The sequence below is a fragment of the Nannobrachium achirus genome, assembly GCF_963921795.1.
Source record: "Nannobrachium achirus genome assembly, chromosome: 7".
NCBI lineage: Eukaryota > Metazoa > Chordata > Actinopteri > Myctophiformes > Myctophidae > Nannobrachium > Nannobrachium achirus.
In genome coordinates this window covers 2,582,919-2,599,551 of record NC_137816.1, presented here as the reverse complement: position 1 = coordinate 2,599,551, position 16,633 = coordinate 2,582,919, and the positions used below count along the sequence as shown (strand labels likewise).

General features: G+C 39.2%; 1 protein-coding gene across 1 annotated transcript in view; it reads right to left on the bottom strand.

The window, feature by feature from the left end:
* Positions 1 to 15,627, bottom strand: part of glceb (glucuronic acid epimerase b) — a 108,463-nt gene extending 92,836 nt beyond the window's left edge. Inside the window, exon 1 of the mRNA XM_080730697.1 lies at positions 15,458 to 15,627. The gene's annotated coding sequence lies outside the window, so the exon portion shown is untranslated. The remainder of the gene's footprint in view (positions 1 to 15,457) is intronic.
* Between the last annotated feature and the right edge of the window lie 1,006 nt (positions 15,628 to 16,633).

Sequence of the window (16,633 nt, the reverse complement as noted above, 5' to 3'; positions counted from 1 at the left end):
GGTACTGCAGGGGGTCCATGAAATTGTTGCTGGATTATTATTATTAAGTGTGCCTGCCATGCAATGCAATGGCAAAACACTTATTGTGATCCGCCATACTTATAATGTCGCCACACAATTTCGGCAGGTAATAACCTCCGCACAATTTACGGCATCAAAACGTGTGGCTCGGCCGGGAATGGGGTGCTATTACTTTTCTTTCCGATCCGCCTTACGATGGCGACGTAATTCGCCAAAAAACTATGCGCTAAATAGTCTGACGGTTTCCGGTTTTACTGGTTCGATCCGGTTTACTTGATGATACCGGTTCAGTTTATGAATACCGACTAAACCGAGTAAAAAAACAAAAAAAAGAAAAGTATCCAATTAAAATATATTTTACAAATGTAAACGTTTGCTGACGGCGTCACGTGTATTTTCCGACAGCATTAAATTCATTCTTTATTGTATTTATTATGTTTGTGTATACAGTATACTGAGTGTCAGTGGAGCGCAGATCTGCTACTGTTGACAGCTCACTGGCTGCTCAGACAGCGACCCCGCCTCCTCTCCCCCTGTCCTCTTCATTCAATAACAACTGGATACACGCGCTATTGTTTATAGATGCGGTGGACATTGGACAACGTGTTAGAAGCCGCACACAGGTCTTCATTGCGTCTTTACAACAATAGCGACGATTTACGTTGTGGTGAACGTGGTCAAATAACCTTTATTGGCTCAACTACAACACGGAGGAAGCAAGCTAGCCAAGCATGTATGCTATCTGAGACAGTATGTATGTAGCCTAGCCTAGCTGTTTGATTGATTATAGCGTTTTCGTGGCGGCGCCGTCCCTTTGGTGGTCCGCCGGGGCCGCAGACCACCACGACCGCCTGTGCTTTGCCCTCCCGGATTCGTAGAGGGGCGGCACGTCCCTCTAGGATCAAAACAAAAAGTAGCTGATCTACAAGCAATCCCAATCCACTGTTTTTTACCCAATTCACTGGTTCTCTGTACAGCAGAGAAAACACAAACACGGCAGAGAGCATTTCCCCCATTCCACAGAAGCAGTAATAGTACAAACAGGAGACATCTCACTGAGAAGATCCATATAGATGTATATAAAATAACAGGTGAGGACTCTACAAGAGTTATAATTAATGGCTAAATGGGCACCATAAATGTGTCCGCTTCTATCTGCGCCCCCAAGTGGTCATCATCCGGTATTACCGGTTCGGTCCGGTTTTTAATTAATTACCGAACCGGTTTAAAAAAAATGAAACCGTCACATGATTAGTGCAAAAACCCCATTGACTTTGAATGGGAGAATTTGGCGCCACAAAACTCTGCCATTCTTTTGCTTAGCAACGTGATTTGAATTTTAAAATGCACACACGACTTTGGACTTTGTCCGGCCAATAGGGATGAGCTGTAATTGATTAAGCCCCTCCCCCTCTGTAACAGGAAGTGTCCTTCGCCAAACAGGAAGTGCCTCTATATCTCATGAACCGTTTGTCGTACAGACGTGTGTGTGGCGTTATATGGCTTGATTAAGAGTCCTTATTAACCTTAATTGGTGCTTCCTTCGCCAAACAGGAAGTGCCCTTCGCCAAACAGGAAGTGCCTCTATATCATGAACCGTTTGTCGTACAGATGCGTGGGTGGTGTCATATGACTTTATTAAGAGTCCTTAACCTTAATTGGTGCTTCCTTTGCCAAACAGGAAGTGCCCTTCGTCAAACAGGAAGTGCCTCTATATCTCATGAACCGTTTGTCGTACAGACGATAATGTTAAAGCTAATGCAAAAAATGGTAATGTTATAAAATCTAACGCTAATGCTAACAAAAAATAATAGCGCTAATGCTAACACCAACCTCTACACAAGGTTGCACACACTTAGCTAGCTGCAGGCACACTTAAAATGTCTTAGATTGTTTTTATTATTATTCATTTTCAAAATGTATTACTAAAATGGTCCTGCTGCGCTTCCGTCCAGCAGGAAGATGAAAAATGAAGGTGAAGATGAAAAATTGCTGTGAACTTCTGCTGTTATAGTGCCACCAGGAGGCAGATTTTTGCAAACCCTTTGTCTCTGCCAGGCCAAAACTGAGCACACACATTCCCTGGGTGCCAGAGCAGAACCTCTGCCCCAATTTTTTAGCATGGGCTTGTTATTCACCTTATTCCTGGCCCCGCCCCCTGGCTTCTTGTTCATATCCTGAAAGAGGCTGAAAAACATCATTGGGTTTCCTGTGTCTTTGCATTAAAATGTCAGTAGGGGCATTCTGGGCTCTGAATGAACTTGTGTTGCCATGTCTGCTTATAATAAGCAATTTGTGTATTGGAAAATAGTGTAGTTGCTTATTGGGCTTACTTTCTAATATTTTTAAACCAGTGGTTCCCAAATCTTTTCATATGAAGGACCCCAGATTTACATATTTGTCCACAGTCGCAGACCTTCATCTGAAAATATGTGGTGCCAGGGACCTCCACACAGATTTGTGTTGTTAAAATGTTTCAAAAATATTCAAAATATTTTAGTTTTTATTTCCTCAATATTTTTTAAATAGTAAATATACAAGCTCGCAATGTGAGACATGTGAGCTTAAAATAGAAGGTCTACAGTAACTGGATTGATTTCATCCACGGTAACGATATTCAAGTTAGGTTGCAACCTTAATGTGTACAAAGACTTGCAGTCTTTGCAGTGCTTGCTCCGCCATCATATTAACAATTTTTTGTTTCTGATTAATATGCAAAAATCATGATACAGTAAGTTAATATGATTGCAGAGCAAGCACTAGTCTGCACAGATACGGTAGCAAGTCTTTGTACAGAGTAACATTGGAACCTAACTGCCATGAATATTGTGGATGTACCCATCTATTTAATCCAAATTGTCTTCTGCCCATTTGTCGATTTGGTCAAAAGAAATTGGTTGAACAGAACTCATATTTTGGGACCATCGCTCCATTGTTTACAATGGATTGTAATACAGGCTGCCACCCCATGTGGACATGTGATCCAAGATGGCCGCAATGTGAATAAGGTCTATGGCGTCACCAGGAGGCGGATGTGTGCAAAACACATTTTTGGACAGTACTTCTAACGATTTTGTCCAAAAGTCACGCAAATCGGTCATTAAACGAAACAGGTCTTTCAGATTTTTCTAATTCCATCCTGATTGGCTAAGACTGGCTTTTGCAAGTGTGCTCCCTTTTGAACGAAATGCCTCAAATCATGAACACAGAGTGCGATTTGAGTGACATTCCCACTAGGCAGAGGAAGAAATGCCATTTAAAAATGTTCAAATCAGCCTCATGGAGGCGCTATAACGGGCCGATTCGTGTTTTTACCAATAACTCCACCGATCAGTGTAAAACTTTGTATGGGCACTCACATCTGCTTTTCATAGTGCCACCAGGAGGCTGACTTATGTAAAACATATTTTTTTAAATTACTCCTTCAGATTTGTTCCAAACATCATGGGAATCAGTACAGAGTATCACTATAGGCAAGTGATCAAGACTGAGCTGTCCGATAATTCATATCATGGGAATCAGTACAGAGTATCGCTATAGGCAAGTGATCAAGACTGAGCTGTCCGATAATTCATATTCCATCCTAGTTGGCTTAGATTGGCTTCCAAAGTTTCCAGGATTGGTCCGTTTTTAACAAAATGCCTTATATCATAAAAGCAGCTTGTTATTATCGTGCAATTTTGCACGTACAGTCCCAATAGGTCAAGGAACAAATACCACCCTTTTCACATTGGAATGTTATAGCGCCACCAGCAGCTCAATTTGAGCAAAACACATCTTTGGAACAAAATGCCTCAAATCATGACAGGCCACAGATGATATGGCACTCTTTTCACATTTGCCTATCACATTGGAGACCTGTGCTCGGAAGAGCGCTGCTCCTATTTATTTATGCATTCATTTATTTATTTTTATTATTATTTACAATAAGTGCACTGTATCCCCTTTATGAACAAAACATGTCTAAAATGCCTAACCTCCTATTTACGTACATTTTGCATTTTGTTTTTACAGCATCAAGAAATGAGTCTCCAACCTCTGTCAAGTCACCATCAAAGTCCAGCTACTCGACCACCTTTGCCTCAAATTCCTCAAGCTCTTTGTCTTCAAGCGATGGCAGGAGGAGGAAGAAGTTGTACATAAACTGGAATGATATTACATAAGCTGCAAAGGAATCGCTAGCCCTAAAACATTACTACTTCTGTTTGTGCAAAGCCTTCATTTAAGAATTAATTACCTCCTTTTATTGACCTAAAGTGAAAAGAAAGATAAATAGTAAGTCGTTAATGTTTTACAGACATGTTCCCACTTTGCAACATGTAGCTGAAAAATGCCTATTTAACCCTCTAAGGCCCGAATATAGAAATACTTGAAATAAAAAATTGAAAAAAATCAGATGGTGTTGTAGGAGTCCTATTAAGAGGAAAATGTAATGTTTTTTTTCAAAAAAATGTTTTTGTAAGGTTTTATAGCCATAAATCAAAAATCATAAATCATGCTCTAATTTACATATGGGGGATATTTTTCACAATAATAACATGTTCTAGACATTCTAATGATCACCAAAAAAAATAGTACAGGCATTTTACTTATGTTTTTGTGAGGAATAGCTTCCATGAAAAAGTGAGATGTTGTTCGTCAAAACTCTGGAATGTCAGCGGGTGTGGCGGGTGTGAATGTCAGCCCCTGTGGGGGGTATTTATATGCAAATATTGTGGCCAATGGCATTGTAATACTAAACAATAGAATCCAATGGTGATGTTTAGGTGGTAGGGGGAGCTAAAATTAAATGATTTAAACCTTTTTTTGGATAAAATACAAACGTTGTAATATTACAACTGTGGGCCTTAGAGGGTTAAGGTGTTAATGAATGCCTAATTAACGATTTGTTGATGTTAATAATACACCTTCAATGACACTTTATTAGGGATTTGTTGATGTTAATAAGACATGTTCCCACTTTACAACAGGTACCCACAAAATGCCTATTTAACGTGTTAATGAACTCCTAATTAACGATTTGTTGATGTTAATAATACACGTTCAATGTTAATAAGACACTTTATTAAGGATTTGTTGATGTTTATAAGACATGTTCCCACTTTACGACAGGTACCCACAAAATACCTAATTAACATGTTATTGAATGACTAATTAAGGATTTGTTGATGTTAATAAGACATGTTCCCACTTTACAACAGGTACCCACAAAATGCCTATTTAACGTGTTAATGAATTCCTAATTAACGATTTGTTGATGTTAATAATACACGTTCAATGTTAATAAGACTTTATTAAGGATTTGTTGATGTTTATCCGACCTGTTCCCACTTTACGACAGGTACCCACAAAATGCCTAATTAACATGTTATTGAATGACTAATTAAGGATTTGTTGATGTTAATAAGCCATGTTCCCACTTTACAAAAGGTACCCACAAAATGCTTATTTAATGTGTTAATGAATACTTAATTAATGATTTGTTGATGTTAATAAGACGTTCAATGTTAACACACATTGTTAAGGATTTGTTGATGTTAATAATACACGTTCAATGTTAATAAGACATGTTATTAGGGATTTGTTTATTAATAAGACGTGTTCCCACTTTACAACAGGTACCCACAAAATGCCTAATTAACATGTTATTGAATGACTAATTAAGGATTTATTGATGTTAATAAGACATGTTCCCACTTTACAAAAGGTACCCACAAAATGCCTAATTAACGTGTTAATAGATGCCTAATTAACGATTTGTTGAAGTAAATAAAACTGTTTCAACATTAATAAGACACTTTATTAAGGATTTGTTGATGTTTATAAGACATGTTCCCACTTTACAACAGGTACCCACAAAATGCCTAATTAATGTGTTAATGAATGCTCAATAAAGAATGTATTAATGTTAATCATGCACTGTCTCAATGTTAATAAGAAATCTATTTAGTACTTGTTAATGTTTATACAATATTATTCCACTTAAAATAGTTGTTAATTAAGTATCTTAACAATGTATATATTCTTATATAGTATTCATAATGCATTTATTAATAATTATTATGATATAATAAGTATCTTATTAGTAGATTATTAATTGTTAATTAGGTGTCTTATGAATAGTTGATAGAATATTGATATTAATTAAGATGGTTTATTAACCTGTATTAAAATATAATAAGGCTTATTGGTTACTTATAAGTTGTTAATTAACCGTTAGTAAGGGATCTTTTCGTATAGTTTATTGGGTCTTAATTAACGTGAATTGGCTTTCTTATTAGACGTTTATTAACATGTATAACTCATATAATAAGGTTTATAGATGACTTATACGTTGTTTATTAATGTTTAATTAGCATTGTATACATGTCTAATTAAGTTGTTAAAACGTTCTTATTAATCTTTTATTAGGCAGTATTAAGTATATTATGTTTTATAAGTATCTTATAAGTAGTTTAATAATGTTTATAAGACTCTTATTATATAGTTTATTATGTGTTTATTAAGGTTTAATAACGTTCTTATTAGAGTAATAACAAGTTAATAAGTATCTTATTAACTGTTAATAAGTGTTTATTAATGGCACCTTATTATAAAGTGCTACCAATACATCTTTCATCCTTCTTTGTTTAGGTTTAAATCATAACATACAGTATGTCAAGTATGTCAAGAGAACAGACAGCTCTCCCTCACGGTTGCAAACAACAACTGCAGAGTACAGACAGAGACGACAAACACGGTTCCACAAGCTAGTACTGCGAAGCATTTCCCATTATGGTCTTTCTTTCTCTCATGTTTGAACAACCGAATGGCACAGAAAATCAGCTTTGAAGGGAAAATTCAGATTGATTCCGATATGAAGAGAGAGCTATTCAGTCAGTTAGTATAACATGGGGGTGGGTGGGGGCATTATCAGCTTTGGTTGCAGAGTTTAAGAGCTGTGTTGCAACACAGGGGCTCTTTTCACAACCATTGAATGGTCTTACAATTTAGTAGCTAGAATGCCACAAAAGACAATTCAGGCTGAGGAGAGCAGCAGAGCACAACCTCTACAAAAGAGTGTTTGGGACGACATTGTGTGATGGTATGGACACATGGGCATAAAGTGGCATGTCCTCTGACTCCTCTATATAATCACGAGGCAGCGAAACAGTAAGCCCAGTTCATGCTAGAACAGTCCCGTTATTGGGGAGCACTACAGCCCCAAGGAGAGCATGTCTGGCCATTCTTCCTAATATACAAATGCCTGGCTTCATCCACTGTGGGAAGCCACTCAAGCCAGTGCTGCAGAGAAATCTTTCTGAAAGCCCTCTCTATTCAGCACCATCCATAACTGGAGCAGGGGGATAAAGGAAATGAGTGCAGAGTTCCATATTTGTTTGTCTTCGAATCCAGGCCAACTGTGGCTGTTCCTTTGTTATTTGGGGGTGATGGTATTCAACGAAGAGGAGGGGTGTGGGCGGGGGTGTCTGTGGGGGACGATTAGGACTACAGAGTCCAGAGACTTTAGCTGTCTGGGTTACTTGTGACTTTGAATGTGGCCCATATGGTCAGTCCTGCTAAAAGGCTCAACCAATGTCAATGATAAGTAGGTAGGTAGGAAAATACAGGGAAAAAAGGAACCCTCACTCATAGGCGCTACATGCCAAGCTATAAAAGTAACTAAAGATATTACAAATAATTTTGCTTAAAACATATTACAGATTCCGACTTCCACCTTTTGATTTTGACTTTATTTACTAGTGTAGATTCATGGCAATTAGATTCATTACTAGTTTCATGGCACGATTATGGCACAATCGTGCCATAATTGTATTTAATAGGTTTTGTTTCATTTATTTTATTTTTCATTTAAATGTATATGCGGTTACCAAGGTCTCAGAGGCACTTGCCCTTTGGGCAAGTACAGGTCATGTTCTACTTGCCCAAAGTCATGCCCACTTGCCTGAAAAGTAAATCGTCAATTATAAAATGATAAGTAAGATTTTAATTACCGCTCAATTTAACACTTATTTCATAACTCTCTGAGGCTGTGCGCTGGCCGTGCGATGGCCACGTTCAGGTGTTTAGACAGATAGTTACATGTGTTGTGTTTATAGATGGTTTGCGTCCCCTCTCAAATGAGCACTTGCCAGGTCGGGCAACCTGAAAGCAAACTTCAACTGCCCACAAGTTTTATTTACTTGCCGGGGGCAGGTGGACAAGCCTTAGTGTCAATGCCAAAGTGTCACTTGCCAAAAAGTACAGGATTACAAGCTAACAAAGGGCTGCAATGAGATGCGGTTTTAGCATGTAGGCCTACATCTGTTCTTTTTGGCAAGGGACACTGTCATACTTTACATTAGGCTACAATGAATGCACCATATAATTTATGTTGTGTTTAGTGAATGAGGGAGTGTTTGTGAGGCTTTACCTTATTAAAAGGTTGAGGGCTACAGTTTCGGCAGACCAAGCATGCATGAATATCCAGACAATTTTGTGTCAGTCACAACTTTGTTCTCACTGTTGAACCCTATTGAGAGCAATACAATTTTACTTGTGCATTCATTCCCACCTTTCCCTATCCAACACACAGTATTTTAAGACCATCATTTGATTCAAGTAGATCTGCAATCAACATTCAACAGGCAATGTTCACCATCAGATCAGACCCTGGCTTATCATTGCACAATACATTTTGTCATGGACTTTTAAAAGGATCCCTGGCTAATACGACAAATATGCCTTAATACATTATAACCGTCCTCTATAACTACAATGTAAAATTAAAAACACCTTAAATATTTTTTTCACTCAATAGGGGAAACGCCCGTCACAAGTTGATGATGTCATAAATGTCGTGTCATTGTTATGGCATGCATGTGCAAAGAAACAAACCACAAACAATTTGAAATATTGATTTGATGGTCATATTAACCATAGGAGGTATTACGTTTGTTTTTATTTGCACATGCATGCCATAAATTCCATAGGGATAGATCACAAATTACATATGACATCATCAACTTGCGACGGGCATTTCCCCTATTGAGTGAAAGATTAGCTATTTCTAGAAGAAATAAAATAACTAAGGTGTTTTTAATTTTATATTGTATTTATAGAGGACAATTATAATGTATTAAGACATATTTGTCGTATTAGCCATGGATCCCTTTAAATGCATGGTCCTTTTGAGTTACAACAAAACATAGCATAATGCATATACTTATACTAACACTGTTTTCACAGACATTGGCTTAACTTAACTAAGAGGAATTAACCGAGTCTGAGGATTCTTGCCACTGCCAGCCCACTCACTGAAAGTATAATGCTAGTAACCCAGTTTATTCAAGCATCCCAGCGACCAGTGTGACTTGCATGCTTCAAAGCAGTGGGGTCCAGGAAGAGTCCAGCAAGGAGCCAACACGGGGCAGCCCTTCATGCATTGGCCTATTATTTAGTCACCATAGGAGGACCTGGCTTAGCGCTCAACTGCCTGTGTTAGAAACAAAAACCTCAGCGTGAGACAGCTCAAGTACTGAGGCAGATTAACCTACACAAATGGACAGACTGATAGGGTTAGGCTAGTGGGGCAGAACGCTGGCCTAACCTTTGTGGCGTTACGGCAAAGCCATTTAGACTATATGCAACAACCTCCTTCTACTCCTGGGTAATTAAAGTACCTATACAGATAAAAAAAAACACCTTTGTTAACTTAGAACTGTGATGGCATTTTTCCTAAATTTCATAATCGTTAAACGAAACTAATTATTGATTCATGAAGCATTACTCAATAATTAAATGCACCATTTACAACTGACACATTTATGTGTGACCCATAAAGAAATCTCACTATTTATAGGCAATAGGCAAAAAAGCAGAATAATAAAGAATATAAATTAACTATTGAATTGATAGTATTAATCGATGACCTATTATCTTCTACAAAATGCCCATGCTCCAACCTGAACCCTCCAATATACGTGTAGACCTCCATCAAACTATTACAATGTCAGAACAGAGTTGAACATTAAAGACACTTGCTAGCTTTGTTGGACAAGATAGCCAGAACGATGCTTCTTTTCAGTATGTACCTACATTTCCTTGAATGTAGGTTGTAGGTACAGTAGCTGCTGCTGCATATGTAGGTGAAGTTTCAAGAACTCAACAACTGTGGCAGACAGACGAGTGCTGCTCTGTTAAAACCCTGGGAATACCAAGTTGAATCGCCATGATAATGTGAATCAATGACAATAAGCACATGCAATGGTAGAAAGTAAGAAGGATATTCACATATTGGTTATTGGAGGTGGGACAAATAATTGCTTGCCAACTTGCCAAGTCAAGATCAGAAAGAAAAAGATAATCCACTAAGCTTTAACGGTAAAAAGAAAAAGAAAAGAAAAAAAGTTGCATGCCCACAGTATAGGGGTGCAGCAGTTCAGTTAGCCCACGGTTCAGTTGAAACCTCAGTTTTTGGGTCATGGTTTCGGTACAAGTAAAAAATAGATAAATACAAGATTTTCAAGGGGAAATATTACATTATATCACAAATTAAGGTTATTACCGTTACTTACCCTCATTAAGCTCAAGGACAAAAAAATGCACCATATGTCATATGCCTCACACATGTGACATCTGCATTTAATCTCTGCATAAGTACTTAAGGATGTTATGTTTATAACAGTTCCCATCTACAGTCATAGAGTACATTGTTGGGACTGGACTGACAGAATTAAATAACTTTTAATGAGCTCCTGCTACGAGTGGTAGGATAACAACTAACTATGCTCATTTATGAATCTGATGGTGTTGCCCGCCAGCCGGATTCACTTGCGGGTCGTGGGGAACTCCCGGAGTGATATGTTTTTTTTTTTGTTTTTTGTTTTCAAACCAAAAATCGTGTCTAATGAAGGCGTATTTAACCATGCTGGCGAACCATGCAGTGCAAAGTGTACAGTTTCGGTTTTAAACCGAAAACCGCTGCACCCCTACCACAGTACCAACTGCTAACACATAAGAATTTTTACAAACCATTGTTATAGCCATTTCTACAGCATGGCCATAAAGAAAAACTGCCACGAAGACATCATTTTGTCAAAAGACAGTCATTCCCAACTAACATTGAGACTATTACAAGTCATTATTTACAGCCAGAGCCAGGCAGGCACAAAAGATGAAAGTCATTGTTAGGTTAGAGCCATCAGCTGACAGTAAAGCCAAAGACCCATTTTCCCCCATGCTTCACAGAGAACCTGGATGCACCGACTGCAATCAGCACCTCCTCAGACAGATATTCTGTTTCAAGTGCCACAGACAATAGCTAGTGATTTAGAACCAGCCTAGTATTTAAGCCACAAGACGGAGCTGAATCTTAGCATCTTGCAGACTGAGGTTCATTCTTGTTGGTACAGGCACGGACAGACCAAGCAAAACTCCTGTGTACTGTATATATATGTTATAATTATGCAAACAAAGACAATGATTAGAGGGAACTGCACAGCATAAACTGGAGAGCAATTTTACAGCCAACAGGAGAGTACAGAGACTGCAACAGAAGTGAGCAGACATGTTAACAATCATCTCAAGCAGGTTTTTGTACAACTATTCTTCAACGGAAATAATTTGCTATGCGTTTTTAGTTTCAATAATTAATTTGTAGTACTACTACTTCTTATGTTTTATCTCCAGCAGGCCAGAAGGCGGACATTATGTTTTCGACCATGACCGTGTGCGTGTGTGTGTGTGTGTGTGTGCAAGAGTCTAGCTGTGAGTAACCACTGGACTGATATGCAGCCCTGTTCAGACATATGAAATGTGCAGGCAATGTGTCTGAATATTTGATTGTGTTTGTCATGTCTTTTTTTTTTTTTTTTTTTTCATGTCTGAACGTGCTGCAAATTGTGAGTGGCAGCGATCTTGTTTCTGCATTTATGCCTGCTTGCTTTTGACCTACAACAACATTGCAGGCAACGTCTTTGCGGAAAGCAAGTGTGAACAACACTGTGCCAGCAGCGCTTGATGTTGCTTGCATATTCCGAATCCGAGTGTAACTTGTGATTTTATATATATATATATATGTCACGGTTTGATAGAGAAACAGTACGATCGAGAAACGGAGCACTCGTCGTGCAGCACGGGGCGGAACAAGCGGTCGCTTTGAGCCACAACAACGTCGCGTCGGCAGGAATGATAGCGCCTCACCCCACGGAGGTTAGGGTTAGGGTTAGGGTTAGGCATAGTTTTACTGAGGTTAAGGTTAGGGTTAGGGTTAGAGTAAGGCATAGTAAGCTAATGGCTAAACACTGCCGAGCTAGGCTAGTAAATAAAGAGAGTCGCAAACGAGTGACGTCAGCGCCTTCACTAGTGAATGGCTGTCGTCGCCATCTGGTGGTGATTGGTGTGTGGTGAACGACAAAACAAGCGCTCTTACCATGAACGTACTGAGTTACCCAAACGTACTGTAACATATATATATATATATATATATATATATATATATATATATATATATATATATATATATATATATATATATATATATACGGTTGTACTCAAAATTATTCAACCCCCCTCTGCAAATCTGCATGGTTTATTGGCTAAATTCAAAAACTGACAACTGAATGAAATAAATAAATCATACAAGAACAATTAAATAGCTCAACAAAAGTAAAATGTGTTGGTTTTTGGAGGAGTGTTCAACAACAGTTAAAAACTCCTCTCACCACCGCACAGCTGAACTTAACATGCGCTTGCCTTTGGACCACAAGGTCATGGGTTCGATCCCGGGTAGCACAGCTTGGGTGCGGCAAGTCGTGCGGCAAGTACTGTGAGCTGATGGTAGGTGTGGCGCTCCACCTCAGCAATACATCTCCCAGGGGTCTAGCGCGTTGTAAAAGGGACAGACTCCCACATGTTACCGGCTGATACCGACAATAAGCCTCCCTGACCTACTTTACTTACTTACTAATATGCTTTAATTAACGGTCCGTTTAAAAAAAGAACAAGCATGGAGATTTTTGGCTGCAGGAAAAAAAAGCTCTCACATTATTATTATACCTGTAAATAAATAGACACTTTCATAGCAGTTTCCTCAGAAGAAAACTATTCGTTCTTCTATTTTTTATATCAACAGATTAAGTTACAGCCGTCTGCCAGCCTGAAGATGTATGGTATATTGATAATTCTCAGCACAGAATTCCTAGTATTGCGTGCTACAGTCATATCTCACATATTCCGCCAAGAATGAGAACGGTATTACACACCACCTTTGCTGCTGCGTGTCACTCTCCATCTCTCTCTTCCCATTTCCTGTCAGACTACTGTAATCTATCAATAAAGGCAAAATGCCACACAAGAAAAAACTTTCTGTGCAGGAAAATTGCCCTCATGGTAGTGCTATATGAGCTTGCTTAACGTTTTGGCCTATAAACCTTGAAACATACTGTAGTGTAGGTTGTACAATAAAATATTTCTACTTCCTACCATGGAGCATGATGCAACTCCCCATATAGACCTTGTACATTTCTGCCAAAATCTCTGCCATTTTGCTTTACTTTTTCTTTTGCCGTTTCTCAAGTAAGATTTTGTCCACAACTCATAGAAATGATCTCTGGCGTCATATGATGCACATGTATCATATGGATTTTCCACATTTCTTTCTGATTGGCAATAATTGGCAGGAGGGGCCCATTTTATAAACAATGCACAAGTATGATCCCCCGCCCCCCCCCCCCCCCCCCCCCCAATCAAATGACATAGGCTACAATGATCTCATGACTCATGTGACAAAACAGTTTTGTTTTGTTTTCATCTCCAACGCACGTTTCTATCTCTAGTCTAAAGCATGTTTTGGCAGCAGATGCATGTTAAATCCTTATCCACTTCCTACAATTCAGGCCTCAGGGCTACGGAAAAAACAAAACCACAATATTGTCACATAGCTCTCTACGGTGTTGGTGATTTATAATATAATAATGATATTGTAAAGGAGCCTTATGTCTTTGTTATTACGACAATGCTAAGACTAGTGATGTCAGCTGTCTATTATTTATTAAAGGCACTGTATGGAACTTTTTCCAGTGTGTGTTTTTATAATAAAATAAATAATAAAATAAAAATATCAGCCATTGGAGTGTGGTGGTAAGACACATGTTGCCCTTTCCACTGTTTGTTTTGGTAGGCAAGGAGTTTTGGGGCAGGACGACAAAATACTGCACATAAACAACACCACCACACTACTCCAGTGTCTGATTACTGCTGGTATAGAGTGAAATGATTGGTAAAACATTTATATATTTATTGTTTTGTCATGTAAACATAGGGCAAAGTTACACACACTGTACAGTACAAAAGCACTAAGAGAAAATCCAAGCCTGGTTGTGCTCACTGCTCAGTGCATTGAGATGATGGACCAAAGCTCTGTGCAAAGAATTGGTCTCCTGTGCTGTTTTCAAAAGCAAACAATCAAGTACTTCTTTAAGCCTCACCAGGCTCGGCTGCACAAGTTCTAAAATGTGCAGTAGGTACTGGTAGCATCGGAGCTTCAGTAAGTGGCAGGCAGTGCAAGCCAATGAGCAACAGTGATTACTTCTTGACAACAACATTATGAAATGCATGGAATTTAAAAAGTGATGATTCTAGATTCAGATTTAGAATGATCCTGAAATACAAATTGCAGCCTGACCTCGAACGTCCCCGGGGGGAGACTGGCACTGACGCTTGAACTTCATAACTAGAGTGAGAGAACGCACAGGTTTTATCATGACGACCTGGGTAGCACAAGTAAACATTCTCTGGCGTGCTCCATTCATAGAAAGCATGACACCGCTTTATTAAGGCTTGATCTACCATGTTTCCTACAACGATGCAGTCAATGGCACTGTGCTGCCAAGCGTTATGAACGTCCGTGTGTTGAGATAACCAGTTAGCTAAATTAGCCAGCAAAGATATATCACTAACGTAAGAGTTAGAGCATCATTGCAAATACAACGTTAGCATGTTAAGCTAACGTGAGTGTCGAGTGTGTGAAGTTCCAGACAGTTCCACACACACAGTGCATCAAACAACGACACGAGCCGAATAACTGACACATGACATGCTGCATATTGTCTTAAGAAGCGTTTGTAAACGGTTATGTACAATAATGTCCTAGAACAAGAGGGGTAAAGACTCTTCAGCGACTGGCTGGTGGCTAATAATAATCTATACCTCGTCGAGTGAGCGACCGTGTCGCCTGACAACAACTGCGTCGTTTTCACCTGAAAACAGTGTCGACGTGATGCACGCCTGTCTGCACTTAGTAGTTGGTTTGAAATAAACATGACGCGAACTGCCAAAAGGATTGTTAAAATCCAGCTTTTAGGCGTTGCGTTGCGGTTGCACGAGAGAGAGAGAGAAGCACGGCAAGCTCCGAGCAGAGGAGGAGACGATGTCTATATCGAGCCATATCTCTTACCAGAGTGCTGTGAGGTCCAGCGTGGAGCCGCACGGAGTATTATCCAATATCCAGAGATGCTGACAGGTTTGCGTGTTGGCTTCTGTTACGGGGCCGCTTGTTTCTCTGTGTTTATGTTTAGGGAGGTTGCTCTGTTCGGGAGAGAGCACCGCCAGGCTCCAGCAGCACCGCCTGTGTCTGTGTCCTGCTGCCACAACAGTGTGTGTGTCAGTCAGGGAGGGAGCGAACACAACACAGAACACACACGAGCCTCGACTTCTCGCCAGTGTTGCCATGTTGTGAGAGAAATAAGCAGCCACTTCTAGGAAAACAATACCAGAAGAGTCGCCGGAAAGAAACTCGCCTGGGCTGATGGTTTATGCCTTTTGATTGATTGATTGAGGTATTTATTAGAAGGTTTGGATAGGAAAAGGTACGGTTTCATCATGTCAGGTCAACTATTAAAGGAAAGGCTTATTTGTTATTTTCCATTGAGATCCTATTAGTCCCCCCAGGAATCCGCGGAGAAAAATGATTTATTCCGCGGAGAACAATCCTGATTCTGCGGAATTCTGTGGTGAACAATTCTTGATTCCGCGGACATTAATAAACAACCTAAAATGACCAGTTATCAAGCTAAAAATGATATAGTTCTAATAATCAAGTAAAACCCTTCATGAAATAGCTACAATTAATTGTAATTAGTGGTTAGAATAATCAAATAATCATTTTTGAGAATAAAAATCTAATATTAAATCTATTATTTTTTTAATTGTTATTGTTTTTAATAATTACTTTCTGTTGCAAAGACTATATTGTCATGCAAATTAACCAATGCCCATAGTAACCACATTTTAGAGGATAGCCTACCTACTACCTAGTATGGGTGTAATATTTATTTATTCTCTTCTGTATTAGCATTGTTATTGCCAGGACCATTATAGAGGCAGAGAGGAACTATAGATCAGGACACAGTTTCTGTCAGGAACGAATGTGGGACCGGACCAATACAGCGTCAGTGCAACTAGCAGGAGGAAGCTAAGCTATTCCCCAGGCTCTGTATGAAGTGGCCACTTGCCAGACCATGTACACATTGTTTTATAATAGTAGTAATGACTACTCCCGCCGCTCTGCTGCCACTCGCGACCGCTATTCCGCGGACGTCAGAAAAGTCCGCGAACGGCCGAGAAATCCGCG